The 16,466-nt window shown below is 52.9% G+C and overlaps 2 long non-coding RNA genes across 3 annotated transcripts; one reads left to right on the top strand and one right to left on the bottom strand.

Annotated features, from left to right (window-relative positions):
- The first annotated feature begins 6,507 nt into the window (after positions 1–6,507).
- Positions 6,508–7,325, top strand: LOC131500951 (uncharacterized). Its single transcript, XR_009256544.1, has 2 exons — positions 6,508–6,879; positions 7,063–7,325. It is a non-coding gene; the product is annotated as an uncharacterized LOC131500951 (long non-coding RNA).
- A 1,645-nt stretch (positions 7,326–8,970) lies between these two features.
- LOC131500952 (uncharacterized) lies at positions 8,971–15,665 on the bottom strand. 2 transcript variants are annotated; one of them, XR_009256546.1, is made up of 3 exons: positions 15,367–15,665; positions 11,691–11,849; positions 8,971–10,422 (listed from the first exon to the last, which is right to left on the bottom strand). It is a non-coding gene; the product is annotated as an uncharacterized LOC131500952 (long non-coding RNA). The 2 variants fall into 2 exon arrangements; XR_009256545.1 differs by lacking the exon at positions 11,691–11,849 and having other exon boundaries at positions 8,971–11,239.
- Between the last annotated feature and the right edge of the window lie 801 nt (positions 15,666–16,466).

Here is a 16,466-nt window from a genome sequence, read left to right as displayed (position 1 = left end):
GTTTGCATTTTCAATATGCTGAGAGCCCGCGTGCCAGCTTTTTGATCCTTAGCAGTTTTCCAAAATAAGCTTTCTATTTTGGAACAATTTTATATTTACAGAGACGTTGCAAAGATAGTACAGCGAGCCCCGAATACCCTTCCCCCACTCCCACCCCCCATAGCATCTTACATAACCATAGCGTATTTGTCACCACTGGGAGGCTGGGAGTGGCGAGTTACTACTAACCAAATTCCAGGCTTGACCTGGATTTCACCAGTTTTCCCATTAAGGTCTTCTTTCTGTCACTGGAGCCCATCCAGGGGCCACACTGCGTTTGGCCATCAGGCGCCCCGGTCTCCTTCAGTCGTCAGCCGCTCCTTGTGGTCCTGCCAGTCTCGGGGTGGTCGTGCGTCGTGCTCAGTGTCCCCCAACCTGGGTTTGTCTGATGTCTTCTTGAGATTACAGCGGGGTTCTGGGTTTGGGGGAACAACCTCAGAGGTCGGGTGCCCTTCTCACCACATCACGGCTGGGGTGCCTCACGTCCACGCAAATCGCTCACCTTGATCACCTGGTCAAAGTGCACCTGCCAGGTTTCTTAGCTGCAGAGTTACTTTTTTTCCCCCTCTCCAGGCCCTTCACTTTGAAATGAGTCAGCAAGTCTAGCCCACCCTGGAGAGGGAAGGGGGTGGAAAGTGTTCCCATCTCCTGGAGCCCTGGGCCGGACACAGCAGACCACAGAGCTCCTGCAATGGTGACTTGGCTGCCTTTCCTCCTGTTCAACCCAATCTGAATGCATGAAAAGTTCATTTTATTTTGTTATTTTTTTCAATTTTTAACATTTATTCATTTTTGTGAGGCAGAGAGAGACAGCATGAGTGGGGGAGGGGCAGAGAGAGAGGGACACACAGAATCTGAAGCAGGCTCCACGCTCTGAGCTGTCAGCACAGAGCCCCATGTGGGGCTTGAACTCACGAGCTGTGAGATCATGACCTGAGCTGAAGGCAGACACTTAACTGACAGGGGCACCCAGGTGCCCCAAAAAGTTCATTTTAAAAAGGGACAGGCGGTGCCTGGGTGGCCCAGTAGGTTAAGTGTCTGCTGATTACAGCTCAGATCATGATGTCATAGTCATGAGATCGAGCCCCACATCAGGCTCTATGCTGACAGCTCAGAGCCTGGAGCCTGCTTCCCCTTCTGTGTCACCCTCTCTCTCTGCCCCTCCCCTGCTCACGCTCTGTCTCTCTCTGTCTCTCAAAAAACAAAACATTAAAAAAATTAAAAAAAAAAAAAAAAAAGGAAGGAAATTCTGACACCTGCTCCAGCATGGATGGACACGGAGGCCATGACACTCAGTGGAATAAGCCAGTCACAAAAGGACAGATATCATATGATTCCATTTATATGAGGTCCCTAGAGTCACCAAATTCATAGAGACAGTAAGTAGATGGTGGGCACCAGGGATGGGGGAGGGGAGGTCCGTGTGTCATAGGGACGGCGTTTCAGTTGGGGAAGACAAAGAATTCTGGGGTGGAGGGTGGTCACTGAACGACGGTGCGACGGTGCGACGGTACTTAAAGCCACTGGACTGTGGACTGAAAACGGTTAGAAGAGTAATTTCGATGTTATGTGTAGTTTATCGCAATTTTCTTAAAGGCAGAGGGGGACGGCTCATGAAAATGTCACTGATGACTGACTGATCGCAGGAGATTGGTTGGATTGCCTATGGTTGACCTCCCTAATGGAGTACACTGTGGCTGCAAAAAAACAACGAAGGAGCACGCCATGAACTGATAGGGAGTCATTTCCAAGGGCCATTATTACTAAGCGATAAAAGCAAAGTACAAAACAGCATGTAGAGTATGCTACCTCTTGCCTAAGGAAGAAGAGATAAGAAAACATGTGTGTGTGCGTGCCCATGTGTGTTTACTTTCTAGCTTTGTCTGAGTCTCTAAACAAAGACACCCCAACTCCACTGAGCACACCCAGCACCCAGAACTTGGCCCCTAACACCCTTCCTCACTAACAGGAACCAAGGCTCCCCAGAAAAATGGCTGATTTTTCCAGGACTTGGGGAGAAAAGGCCAAAATGAGCCGGAACTACCTCATTATACCAGAAAGAAAGGAAAAGTTCCCAAAAGTATGACGGGGGTGGGTCTACAGGACCCAGGAGCCTGCTTGACAGGACTCCCACAGATCACACTTGGGATTATTTGGACACTGAGACAATTAAGAAATTGTCACAGATTTATCTTTAAGAAACCATGAGTCCACACCAAAAATAAATACATAAGTTAATAAATGGGACAGAAGTGGGGGCTCTTGCTTCAGGAGAATGCCGACTGGTGTGGGTGGAAGGTTGCTGAATCGGAAAATCACCCTTCTGCACCCATCACAGAGACACTGGTAAAGGCAAGAGTCATTAACAGATGTCACATCTAATGGGGCAAATGGACGAGGAGCAGGGTGTTTGCACGGCATCGGCCCACATACTGCTTATTGGTCACCAGGGAAAACCAGCAACTCTTACTGAGGCTCTTTCTCAGAACTTCTTGACATGAGTGATTGGAAATCACGTCCCCCATCAGGGGTAGCTGGAGCCATGACACCCTGCAAAGGCCACTTACGTGGAATTCTGACTGGGGGCGAATAACTGAATCCAAACGTGAGGAAATATCAGAAACCCCTAAATGAGAAACATTCTATTTCTTCTGGTGGGGCTGGGGCTGTCGTCTACGAAAACGTCAACATCACAAAAGACAAGCAAAGCAGAGGAGCTGTTCCAGATTAGAAGGAATTACAGACACAATGACTGAATGCAATATGAGATCACGGACTGGGGGAAAAATGCTATAAAGGACACTGTTGGGTCAAATGACATTTCTGAAATATGTACTGATCGGTCTTCAGAGAGCATTGATGAATGTGCCGTGTGTTAACACAAATAATGTCTTCGTGAGATCATGAAATGTGTTTCGATCTCTCAGACCCCCTGACACAGAAACGTGGTCCTAAAATGACAGCCAGTTTGCTCCAGAATATGAAAGGACAAAACTCGAGAAGTGATTTTTATTTGCCTTGGTTCATAATACTTGGGTCTGGAAAGAAGCTATGAAGCGTGATAAAATTTGAGAGAGGTCTGCTCAACTTTCTGGGCTTCCTTCTTAGTTTACTGATTGATGCGCCCTCCGGACACGTGAAAGCGATTCATTCCATTGCCTGAATAGCAGAGATTCTGGGTCTTATCAGAATACATGTCTGTGCTCAATGTCAACTTTGTCGATTTTTCAAGAGGAGAACCAACCCCCAGAGGTACTTCACCTATAAAAGAGCTAATGTTCTTTATCAGCAGATCGCCTTCTGTGTGTATCATTCAAAATTTTATTTCTACTTTGATTAAATAGGTAACCTGGGACTGGTTCCCAGGCACTCATGACCCTATCTTTTTTTTAAGTTTTTTTTTTTTTAATGTTTATTGATTTTCAAGAGAGAGAGAGAGACAGAATGCAAGCGGGTGAGGGACAGAGAGAGAGGAAGACACAGAATCCGAAGCAGGCTCCAGGCTCTGAGCTGTCAGCACAGAGCCCGACGTGGGGCTCGAACCCACGAACCACGAGATCATGACCTGAGCCAAAGTGGGACGGTTAACCCACTGAGCCACCCAAGCGCCTCACTCGTGACCCTATCTCAGCCAAGTGTCCGAATCTCCACAGACAACGTTTTCGTTTTTGCATTCCTAGAATGGGGTCCCAGATGCAGAAAAAAATAAATAAATAAAACCCTCTGAATATCTTTTTCACTTAACACCATCTCTACGGTTTGCCAGCAGATCCTTCCCAGGGCCACAAAGGTTTGTTCTCTCGCCTTATAAAAGTGGGTGCTAGAAATAGTTGGGTTTGTGCCTGTGTGGGTAGCATGAGGACAGCACAGGAAGAGCGGCCAAGTCAGAAGAGGCCCTCAGCCCACCGCCCAGGCATGTTGGTGGACGAAACTGTTATTTACAGAAGTGTCTCCGAAATGCTGGGCTACCTGGGAGTCTCCCCTGGATCCTCTTTAATGGCCTGGCTTCTAAAATAGTTGCTAACATAGGTGAAAATACGATCAAATCCCTTTATGAAATAGTCCCGTCCTATTTCCTGTACTTATTAGTATCCTGGGGGCACTATGCCTCTGTTTGCCCACAAGGGAATCATATTACGTCACACGTTCAGTTACTATTAGAATGGGGTCCTCAACCTTACTTCTTTAATTTAAATGGAACGTTTTCTAGCCCAGAGATTCTCAGTGAGAGATGCACATCAGAGCTACGGGGTGCCTGGGTGGCTTAGCCGGTTGAGCATCGGACTTCGGCTCAGGTCACCATCTTGACAGTTTGTGAGTTCGAGCCCCGCATCGACCTCTGTCCTGACAGCTCAGAGCCTGGAGCCTGCTTCGGATTCTATGTCTCCCTCTCTTTCTGCCCCTCCCCCACTCTCTCCCCCCATCTCTAAAATAAAGGAACATTAAAAAAAAAAAAAAAGATGTCTACTCCAAACACTTATTGAATCTCTCTACTTGATATTGTTGGCTTAAAAAAAAAAAAAAAGAGGATTATGTCTCAGAATAATTACATGTTCTGTCATGAGATTTTTTCCTTTATAAAAATTATGTCCGTTCACTGTTAGAAATCAGATGTAATATTCAGTGACTGCTTTGAAAACAGGCTTAATCATTAGCCTTAGAGACACTTTGTCTAAAAAAAAAACTCAGAATGGTTTTATCACCTTGTTTTGTGTGCCCTGGAGAAAACCAGATTCCCTGCGAAGTAACCGCATTCTTATTATGAACTCTCATCAGACCGTCTCGGCAGGCACAGACAGTCACGCTCCCCGATGGGCCCTGCCCTAAGCCCACGGCCGGCACGTCTCCAACAGCCCAGCCCCCTGGGAGGGGACGCTTCTGATCAGATTGTGGACACTTGACAGAAGAAACTGCGGAGAACAGACCTCTGAGCCCAGACGGGCTTTTGGATGGCAATGGTTTTCCAAAGTCTGGATTTCCAAAACTCTCCTAATTGAGAAGCAGGAGCCTTTCCGAGAGCCGAGCGCCCGGGGAACACAGCTTTGCACGTAGGACTAAAAGATGTGGCGGGAAGGGTTATTGCAGGTACTTGTTTGGGGTATGGTTGATGTCTTTCTAATGTTCTACTTTCTGGGGACACAAGGAAGCCCCGTCCCTTGGTAAGCCATCGGTCGTCCACAGCAATTCAGTAAAACTGCTTTCAGAAGCTGAACCGTTTAAAAATGAGCTGATTATCACTGAGCCCTGAGAATTTGGAAACTCTTTTCATGGCAAGATATCTATTTGCACGGGTTCAATGAGAATGTTTTATTTTTCACCAGGATGTGTTTGGGTGCATTGATCGTGCATCCAAGGCTGTACTGGAGGGTCATATTGGAGGCCATGGTCACCAAGTCACGTAGGACTAGTCACTTTAAAGGAAGAAAATTGGCGGGGCGCCTGGGTGGCGCAGTCGGTTAAGCGTTCGACTTCAGCCAGGTCACGATCTCGCGGTCCGTGAGTTCGAGTCCCGCGTCAGGCTCTGGGCCGATGGCTCGGAGCCTGGAGCCTGTTTCCGATTCTGTGTCTCCCTCTCTCTCTGCCCCTCCCCCGTTCATGCTCTGTCTCTCTCTGTCCCAAAAATAAATAAAAAATGTTGAAAAAAAAATTTTTTTTTTTAAAAATAATGGAAGAAAATTGGGAGGTCCCCAGGGTGGCTCAGTAGGTTAAGCATCCGACTCTTGATTTCCGCTCAGGTCATGATCTCATGGTTTGTGATTTCAAGCCCCACATCGGGCTCTGTGCTGTCAGCATGGAGCCTGTTTCAGACCCTCTGCCCCTCCTTGTCTCTCTCTCTCTCTCAAAAGTGAATAAACATATGGGGCACCTGGGTGGCTCACTCAGTTAAGCATCTGGCTTCATATCAGTTCATGATCTCATGGTTCTCGAGTTCGAGCCCCAGGTTGGGCTCTGTGCTGACAGCTCACAGCCTGGAGCCTGCTTCGGATTCTGTGTCTCCCTCTCTCTCTCTCAAAAATAAATAAAAAATTTAAAAAAATAAACATAAAGAAAATTGTTTTAAATGACAAAGAAGGGGGACCCTTCTCTTATTAATTCGAGAAAAGCCACACAGCCCTCCCAGGATTGTTAATCACCCTGCACTGCAAAGCTTCTTTGCCATCAGAAAAGCATGGGAGCACTGAGGGCCATCTGCCTGGTCCCGCAGGCCTCTAGGGTACCTGTCACCGTGCTGCTGAGGGATGTCAAATCGTCCACAAAAGGGGCAGGGACCTCACAGCCACATGCCAGGATGCCTCTGTTTACCCTTGCAGGCTGCTGACCCGTTTGAGAGGTCTTTTCCCTAACCCCGATTGCTCCTGGAGAGGAAGCCAGGCCCCGGGACACACAGTGACTCAACCACCAAGGAATCAAGAGAATTGACTCCACGTGACACCTGAGTAGGACCGGCCACACGCCCTGGTGCTGGAACAGACGACGGAGCAGGGATTTTGTCCTGCTCTTCGACACAGAGTCCCAGGAGGCCCCGCGCAGGGCTCTTGTCTCCTCCGGGTCACAGGGTTGTTTTCTGACCTTAGAGCACCGGGGGTTCAGCACTGGACTTACATCATTTCCTAGTTTTTAGAAAACCTTTAACCACCCTGCCTCTGGGGCAGGGAGCTCCCGGTGGCAGCCGGCCAATAGCCGGGCCCACAGCGGGTCTGATCGCCATGACGGTGAGGACAGGGACCCCATCCGTCCAGTACCAGTGCCAGGAGCGTGCTGTTTAGGCCTTTTGACAATGCAGGGGAGAAAGAACCACCTTCTCCACGTTACAGGCGGATAAACAGAAGCTTTACAAGGGTAAGTGACTCACGCAAGCTCCCCCCGGGGGTGAGGAGAACAGCCCCGGTCCCCAAAAGACGGAAGGAGAGAAGGAGGGAAGGAGGCAGGACGATGACGGTAACTTGCCACATGGTTATGTCTCCACCTGAAACAGGGAATGTTTCTTCTGAACTAGAAACCGTTCTCTCTGTGAATTCCTAGGGATTTGGAAATGCACTGGCTGATACAGGGGCCAGCAGCCACATGTGGCCTTTGAAAAGTGACTGGCCTGAGGGCACCAGGGTGACTCAGTCAGTCAAACATCCGACTCTTGATTGCACCTCAGGTCATGAGCTCACGGTTCACGAATTCAAGCCCCGCATCGGGCTCTGTGCTGACAGCACGGAGCCTGCTTGGGATTCTCTGTCTCCCTCTGTCCCTCCCCCACCCCTAAATAATTAAAAATAAAAACATTTTGAAATGTGGCTGGTCTGAATTGAGATGTGCCGTAAATGTAAAAGAAACGTCGGACCTCAAAGGCTAACAAAAAACAAGAATGTAAGATAACTTCGTGATAATGTATATTAACCACACGTTAAAATGCTACTATAGCGAGTTAAATCAAATCTGTCATTAAATTTCCTCTTACCAGTTTCTGTTTTCCTCCTGTGGCTCCAGAACATTCTCGTTCTGTCTTGAATGAGACGTGAATGAAGCCTGTGGTCATCTCAATGTCCTGTTAATGTCTGCAGGAGCGGAGGCACCAGGTACTGAGATTCTGCCTCCTGGCACTGGCCACCCAGCCACCCAGCCACCCAGCCAGCTAGCAGCAGCTATGCCAAGAGCCTTCTCTGCATGGCATGTCTGGGATGCACCCTCGGGGGCTCAAAACCTCCTGGTGGTGGGTCTTGTCTACAGAACAACGGCCCCCCAAAGACGGCCACATCCTAACCCCCAAGATGTGACGACGTTAGGTTCCCTGGTAAGAGGGAATTGAGGGTTCTAATCAGCTGCCCTCACAATACGGTGATGCTGAATTAGCCAGGTGGGCCCAGTGTTGTGCCAGGGGCCCTGATTCATGGAAAAGTCTGGGTGCGAGAAGAGGTGACCATGATAGCAGTCCCTTACCAGCACGACGCCCGCCTTGGCCGACAAGCCCCAGCCAGGCCCGTATTTTGGGGTGCCCTCCCCCGGGACAAGTAGGGTTCTGGATGCTGTAAGTGAACCGACCGGCAGCCCTCAGCCCCTCAATCCCCACTCACCTGACTCACCGGGGAGAATCACAAAGCCACTTCCTTGGACTCTTCCCGGCCCACAGGCAAGGGGCACAGCCGCACCCCCCAACCCCCAGCAATGACAACTAATTCAAAACAATTCCATCCAGCCCCTCACCTGAAAGCCCCTCGAAGCAGGTCTGCGATTCTCTCTTATGACACGCAAGTGTCCTCGGCCCCAAAATAACTCTGAGACTTTCCTCTGAAGTTTGCAGGGGGGGATCCGCACACGCATGTCCAGCCCCGGGGCTTGCATTTGGGCCGCCCCGACCAGAGGGGAACAGCACCGCCTCCTGCCCCCTCGCTCCCAGCCCGAGCCAAACACTTCATCGACGCAGGACACCGTCAACCGACATCGAGCGCCACGCACTCAACACCAAGGCTGAGCAAACAGGGTGTTCTGTTGGAGAACATTCCGGATGTTCCAGAAGCCCGCAAGGCTTTGGGGGCTTGAGCGCCTCCCCTGATTCACCAGCAGGAAGCTTCGCTGAGCACAGAGCCGGGCTGGGGGAGGGCAGGCCCTGGGCTGGGCTCTGGGGCTGAAAGCTGAACTCAAGATCCCTGCCCTTTGCGGGAGCCTTGTCCTCGGCCCGCGCCGCTGGAGGGAGGAATGCTGGAGCAGCCCATCCGTCCAGCAGTAGGTGGGCCACCTCGGAAAGTTCTGGAGTGAGGGGCCCCTGTCTGTGGCTTGTGCCAGCGACTGTCAGGCCACGCCCACCAGGCCAGGGAGGACAAAGCGTTCCGCCCAGAAGGCCAGTGGCTGAGACCGTGGGAGCCTGGTCTCTGGCAGGTGCACACCAGCCTCCCAGCCTTGGCTGCCCCCGTGACCCCCATCAGTTAATCTCCCGGCTCGGCCTTTCGGGTCTCACTTCTGTATTCTTTTCTCGTACACTTTCCGTCGCGTACCAGAGAAGAGTCGGAACAAAGCAGCGAGACTACTGGCAGCGAGAAACACCCTCGCGATTCTGTGCACACATACCCCAGGTGCATCGCCAAGCGGAGCCTGCGGTGAGCACACCCGCAAAGTGACAGACCGACACAAAGTAGAACAGTCCCGAAGGTGTAAAACCAGGGCTGAGGGCGTGTGTGTCCAAGATGACTGCCATCAGTCGATGGGAGGCCGGATTTGTGCTGTGCTGCTGATACCTGATGTGTTTGTTATAATTAGTTTCCCGTGTATTAACTGCACACACGCCTCTTGACAGAAGTGACACGCTGGTGGCAGCGATGGGGGCTTGAAGCCACGGGTGACTTCTGATCGAACCCTAAAAGTCACATTTGCGACCAGAACCTGAGACACGAGCAGAGCCCCTGGGTCATTTCTGTCACAGGAATATCTGGACAGAACGGCTTCTTGGAGCCGCTCACGTAATTGTGTCACCTTGATGTGTGACACGCGTAGTGACAGTTTCCCTGGGTCCGCTAACTCGCAGCGGACTTTACAAGGACTTTGCCTCAAGGCTATTGGCAACCTGAGTTTGATTCTGCAGAGGAGGGGAGGGAAGGCTGCTCATAGAGCTTCTGGAATTCAAACCAAACGCTCCATGCACCAACAAATGCCAAGAGTGGGGGCGAAAGTTTTAATTTTTTTAATGTTTATTTATTTTTGAGAAAGAGAGAGACAGAACGTGAGTGGGGGAGGGGCAGAGCGAGAGGGGGAGACACGGAATCCGAAGCAGGCTCCAGGCTGCGAGCTGTCAGCACAGAGCCCGCCGCGGGGCTCGAACTCATGGACCGCGAGATCATGACCTGAGCCGAAGTCGGCCCCTTAACTGACTGAGCCACCCAGGCGCCCCATCTCCAGGACGCTTCTTAAGTCTACAATTTTTTCATAATAAAAAGTTTTCAAATGTTAAAAAAAAAAAAAAACAAGAAAAAACTCTGCTCTCCTGCATCTCAGCCACCGCACTCCTGGGGTGGGGGGGCGGGGGGCACCCCCAGCGGTCGCTCGAAGCTTCACCTCCGCCGTGAATCGTGTATCTGTGGTATTTAATGGTCTCCTACCTTTGAGCTGTCAGGGTGTCCTTGTCAGCAGAGCAAAACATTGATTTTCTGCCCGTCCATCTACGGCGAAAACGGACGCGCTGCCTGCAGCCTGCGATCCGAGCTGGAGGGACAGACCCCGGAACCCGCATGGTCCTCCCAACGCTGACTCCTACCAGGAGCAGACAACGTGCACACTCACTCTTTTCCGGTGAATCACCTTTCGCTGCAGGTTCACTTCCAGGGCAGAAAGGCAAAGCGTTCTTAATCGCCCCTCAGACAGGACCTGTGCGTGCGTGCAGGAGAAAATAGACGCTGAGTGTCCCTGGGAGAGGAAAAGAATTAAACAAGCAGTGAGAGCGAGAGGCTCTCTCCTCCGAAACGCAGCTCCACCCCGGGAGCTGGGCACGCAAACATTTGCACAGGTGAATACAACCTAGAAAAGGAAGTCGACCAAAGCGCATAGGGGTGGGGAGTGGGGAGGAACGGTCCCACAGAGCTCCAGGCCACGGGCATCTCAAGGGAAGCAGTCACAGCCCGGGTTCACACACTGACCCTGCTGGCAACGCCGGGCCTTCCCCAGTGACCCGGCCATGGGACGGCTTCAGCCCCTGCCATGCAAGAGCCCAGGGGCCTTCAGTGGAAGGCCTAGAATTAAGACCCGATGTGACATCCTGCCTTGACACCTGAAACCAGGGGGCCTCGAGCCACCGAGCTGGAGGCCTCCTCCAGCTCCCACGGAGAGGCTCGTCCTTGTCAGATGGAGCACAGCACCTGCTCGGCCCTGAACAGCGGGCTTCAGGTCCCTTGTCAGCCCACGAGATTGTTCACACGACCCCGTCAGGTGCTCCCACAGGAAAGGGGCACCTCGCCCTCTTGCTACCACAAAGCCTGCCGCCCACAGCCCCGGCGGGCTCATTCTGTTCCCAAGTGCAACTGCCGTGGCCCTGCGTGGCTGGGCCGTTAGTCCACGTCACTGGTAAGCCGCGACTGGTGTCATCTGTCCAGTATCGGGTGTTGAGCGTCCACCGTGAACAGGAGGTGGCTAAGACAGGCCTCCCTGTCCCCACACGCACCCGACGTGGGGGTTCTCAGCTGGGGTGATTTGTCCCGCTGTGGGATGCTCCACGATGTCTGGACATCTTTGGTTGTCACAAGCAGAAAGGCGCAAAGACGTCCTTCACTTGGGATCCAGAACAGCATCCTCTCCTGGCTGCCCTCCTGTGCCAGCGGCCACAGCTTCCCCGTCCCAAGGCTGGCTCCCCCTCCGGCCCCTGACTCTAAATGTTGGGGGACCCCAAGGCTTCTCTGTCCCGTCCTCAGCCATCACCCCCGGGCGAGGGAGAATGGTCTCGGGGTTTAGACTCCCCCCTGCACGCTGGCGCTCCCAGATGAACATTCCAGCTGGAGCTTCTCTCCTCCACTTCTTGACATTTGAGTACCCGACTTGTGAGGCAGCCCCCCAGCCTGGAGAACATATTTACACGTCATACGTCCAGTAAGAGGCTCATATCTAGACTTTAGAAAAAGCTATTACAATTTAAAAAAAAAAAAAACAGACAATGCATTTTAAAAATGAGCAAATGGGGGCACCCGGGTGGCTCAGTCGGTTGAGCGTCGGACTTCAGCTCAGGTCATGATCTCACGGTTTGTGGGTTCAAGCCCCACGTCGGGCTCTGTGCTGACGGCTCAGATGCTGGAGCCTGCTTCGGTTTCTGGGTCTCCCCTCCCCTGTTCATGCTCTGTCTCTCTCTGTCTCAAAAGTAAATAAACATTAAAAAAAGAATAATAAAAAAATAAAATAAAATCAAAAGGAAAGGGGCACAGATACACCCCGCGGCGTGGATGAACCTTGAGAACATCACCTTCAGTGACAGAAGCCAGTCACAAAAGGCCACCTATTGTATGATTCCACTTATATCAAATGTCTGGAATAAGCAAATCCAGAAAGACAGGAAGTAGACCAGTGGTCGCCAGGGGCCAGGAAGCAGGGAGTGGGGTGTGATCGCTACTGGGTATGAGACTTCTTTTGGGGGCAATGAAAACGTTCTAAAATTGAATGTGGCAGTGGCCGCTTTAAATGGGTGCGTGCAGGGGCGCCTGGGTGGCGCAGTCGGTTAAGCGTCCGACTTCAGCCAGGTCACGATCTCGCGGTCCGTGAGTTCGAGCCCCGCGTCAGGCTCTGGGCTGATGGCTCGGAGCCTGGAGCCTGTTTCCGATTCTGTGTCTCCCTCTCTCTGCCCCTCCCCCGTTCATGCTCTGTCTCTCTCTGTCCCAAAAATAAATAAAAAACGTTGAAAAAAAATTAAAAAAAAAAATAAAAATAAAAATAAAATAAATGGGTGCATGCAAAGGCAGATATGCGAATCCAGCTGTCTTCCGGAGTCTTCTGTGAGGCCAAATAGTAAAAAGACTTGCAAAAATGTAAAAGCAGATCTTGCTAATGCCGGTGGGGTTTTTTTTAATAAAATTTTTTTTTTGAAATAAAATTATTTTTCATAAAAACATGTTACTTGTAGTTAACCGCTAAGGGATTTATTATTGCTATTTTTATTTGTTTTTTAATTTTTTGTTATTATTTTTAAATCAGTTAATAAATATTTTAAATTTTCTCAAGTTTAATTTCTTTTTTTATGTTTTTTTTTTAATTTTTTTAAACGTTTATTTTTGAGAGAGAGAGAGCACAAGCAAGGGAGGGGGAGAGAGAGAGGGAGACACAGAATGTGAAGCAGGCTGCAAGCTGTAAGGTGTCAGCACAGAGCCTGACGCGGGGCTCGAACCCATGAACTGTGAAATCATGACCTGAGCTGAAGTCGGACACTTAACTGACTGAGCCACCCAGGCGCCCCTGTTTTATTTATATTTTTGAGAGAGACAGAAAGAGAGAGAACAGCAGGGAAGGGGCAGAGAGAAGGGGGGACCGAGGGTCTGAAGCAGGCTCTGTGCCGATAGCAAGGAGCCCGATGCAGGGCTCGAACACATGAACTGTGAGTTCATGACCTGAGCTGAATTCAGATGCTCAACCAACGGAGCCACCCAGGCGCCCCTCTCAAGTTTAATTTCTAATATACATATCGGGGGACATACCCAAGGCTAGCTCATGGGTGTGGCCCTTTGCAACGGCACCTCCTCTCAGAAGGACCCCACACTTGGCCTGACACTCTCCTGTCACTGTCTTAAAACTCTTGCTATCCTTGAGCACGTGTTTTGTAAGTAAAGTCCAACGAGACAAGAAAGCATCCTCAGGCCCTGGACTCTCAGCGTGCAGGGTACCTCCCGCCACCTCACCGCCCACCTCGGGCACCCACTCCTCAGCCTTCTCGGGCTTTGGACCTGCCCACAGGGTCGCCAGATATAACACAGGATGCACAGTTAAATTCAGATTTCAGATAAACAAAGAATACATCTTAAATATAAGCATAGGACACGCTCAGGCGAAAGAATTATCGATTTATCCAACATTCAAATTTAACTGGGCATCCTGTACGTTCACTTACTAAATAAAAAAACTCTCCGCACTCTCCCTCCTCCTCTCCACCCTGCAACTATGGCTGCACTGAGACTAGGTGGCGAGGGAGGGGAGACCAGGGTCCCCGGTCCTCTGCACCCCCAGCGACACCCTGGTCCTGGCAAGTGTGAGCCTCTCACCTACTCCCATCCAGCCAGGTACCCGCGTGCCCAGGTGTGGTGGTTTAAAGATCCTTGGGGTGGCCCAGGGGTGCCTGGGTGGCTCAGTCGGTTAAGCGTCCCACTTCAGCTCAGGTCATGATCTCAAGGTTCATGAGTTTGAGCCCCGCATCGGGCTCTATAGTGACAGCTCAGAGCCTGGAGCCTGCTTCGAATTGTGTCCCCGTCTCTCTCTGCCCCTCCCCTGCTCATGCTCTCTCTCAAAAATAAACTTAAAAAAAAAAGACACCTGGGGTGGCCCTGTCACCATGGCTTGGCACCTGGACCCATGGGAATGGGGTGCTGGCCTCGGAGTACCCCGGCCAGGGCGTACTCATCGGTCCTGGGCAGGCAGGAGGGCCTCTGTCAGGCTGGAGCATGTGTGTGCCTTCATGAGTCACCGGGCCCCTGGGTGCCTGTGACGATCCTCAGTCACCTGCAAGTGTCCTTGGCTGGCTCCCTGCCTCTCTTCCTCCTCCCAACCTTCTGACTCTGACGTGCCTGCGTGTGCTCTCTGCGTACAGCTGAATCTCCTCTGCGTGTGCACCCTCAACACAGAGCACGGGGCCCGTCAGACAGGGGACGTGACCCTGTCCCCGACCCGGCCCTGGCCCCCCGGACTGAAGGTGGCCTCTCGCAGCCTGGGGAGCGTGACCACCCTGCTAAGAGGAAGGCTGACAAATCTGCTCATTCTTTTTTATTCCAAGTCACCAGAACCTGGAGCTGAAAGAGACCATTAAAACCAAAAAGCAGAGGGAAGGGGGAGGGAGCAAGAGGGAGCCAGGAACGGAGGTGACCCAGAGGGTCTTGGGTTATGATTTTTGTTTTTGGGGGTTTTTTTGAGAGAGAGAGAAAATAGCCGGGTGCGGGAGGGGCAGAGAGAGAGAGAGAGAGAGAGAGAGAGAGAGAGAGTCCCAAGCAGGCTCCACACCCAGCACAGAGCCCCACGCGGGACTCAAACTCACAAACCATGAGATCATGACCTGAGCAGAAATCAAGAGCCGGTCACTTAACGGCCTCAGCACCCCCAGGAGCCCGTGGATTACAACTTAAATGCCCACCCCTGGTTCTGGCCAGGCTTGCCGCTTCTTGCCCCTCTCAAGAGTGCGACGGGGCTCTGATTTTGTCCCTAGTCTGGGCGGAAGGGGTTCTGGAGCCTCGAGCATTCTCTCCAGGCATATCCTCAGCTGGGGCAGGGACAGACACACAAACCACCCCAGGACGTGATTGCAAGAAGGGGCACAGGCGAATTCCCACCTAGGGCCAGTCGGCCCCGCGGGCCAGGCCTCCCCAGCGTCCCCGGGACCCTCTCTGCAGACCAGCCTTCCCCATCCGACTTCTGCAAAAGCCCCGGCTCCCACCTCCTCCTGGAAACCTTTGCTGCAGCGACCCCGCCTCCACCCTCTAACTCCTGGATCCTGAGGCGCCCGTTTGGGCCTCACACACCCCATCAGGATCCTGAGAGAGGAAGGGTCTGGGCTCCGGACCAGGCAGATCTGGGCTGAAGGCCCAGCGGGGGCTTTTCTCAGCGGCGAGGGCTTCAGTGAGGTCCTCACAGCCTCCGTCTTCTCCTCTGTAAAATGGGAATAGTGGTTACACTCACCTCTCGAAGTCCATGAAGACCGCCAAGAAACACGGCTTGCATGGCACGGGGACGACGGGCAGGCGGCCTCGGTGACGCCGTCCTGGTCAGCACCCCACCGCCAGCTCCAGGTGCTGTTGGCCACACCAGCTTCCCCCACCCCCCCAGGCTGATAGGAGGCAACCCGCCCAGCCCTGGGAGCTGCAGCCAGGCTTCCCCTGGAGGAGACAGAGACAGAGAGACATACAGAGACAGAGAGACAGAGAGACAGAGAGGGAGGGAGGGAGGGAGAGAGGGCCGGCACGAGGCCCGTTTCCTGCAGTCCCGGGAGCGTCCCCTCCCCTTCCGGGTTTGCTCACCTCGGAGGAAGCCCCGCCCGGGGTGGCTCGCAGGGGCAGGGTCTCTGCGTCCGGGGCCCACGGGGCCCACGGGAAGGGGGCTTCACCCTCCGGCTGCCTGGCTCGCCCGCCGCCGCCCCCCTGCGATCTTATTCTCCAGGGGCCTCCTGCCAGGCAGTCTGCTTTCCACTCTTTGGAGGGAGGACGCACAGCCCTGTGCTAGCGTCTGCGCAGCCCTGTCCGGGGCGGGGCCGCCCCACGTCCAGACGGAATGAGCGGGTGCTCGGCCCTCGGCCCTGGGGAAGGAGACTCACACACCCCAGGGCTGCGGGTGAAGGGGCTCGAGTGAGGAGCGTGACCTGGTATTGAGAGGAGGGCCAAGCCTGCTTCTCTGTGCTGGCTGGGGGAGCATTGGGGGTGGCCAGGGAGTACTGAGGGCGGCCGGAAAGCACTGAGGGGTAGCCGGGGAAGCACTGGGGGCAGCCAGGGAGCACTGGGAGGTGGCCGGGGAGTACTAGGGGCAGCCGGGGAGCACTAGGGGCAACTGGGAAGCACTGAGAGGTGGCTGGGGAGCATCGAGGGTGTCCAGAAAGCACTGAGGGGTGGCCGGGGAGCATCACGGGTGGTCAGGAGAGTACTGGGGGCAGCCGGGGAGCACTGAGAGGCGGCTAGGGAGCACTAAGGGCAGTCAGGGAGCATCGAGGGTGGCCGGAGAGCACTGAGGGTGGTGAGGGGAGCACTGAGCGTGGCTGGGGGAGCACTAAGGGTGGGCAAGGCTGCAGC

Source organism: Neofelis nebulosa, chromosome 18 (genome assembly GCF_028018385.1).
Source record: "Neofelis nebulosa isolate mNeoNeb1 chromosome 18, mNeoNeb1.pri, whole genome shotgun sequence".
NCBI lineage: Eukaryota > Metazoa > Chordata > Mammalia > Carnivora > Felidae > Neofelis > Neofelis nebulosa.
Note: the sequence above shows the minus strand (reverse complement) of the source record. Positions and strands in the feature narration are given on the sequence as shown.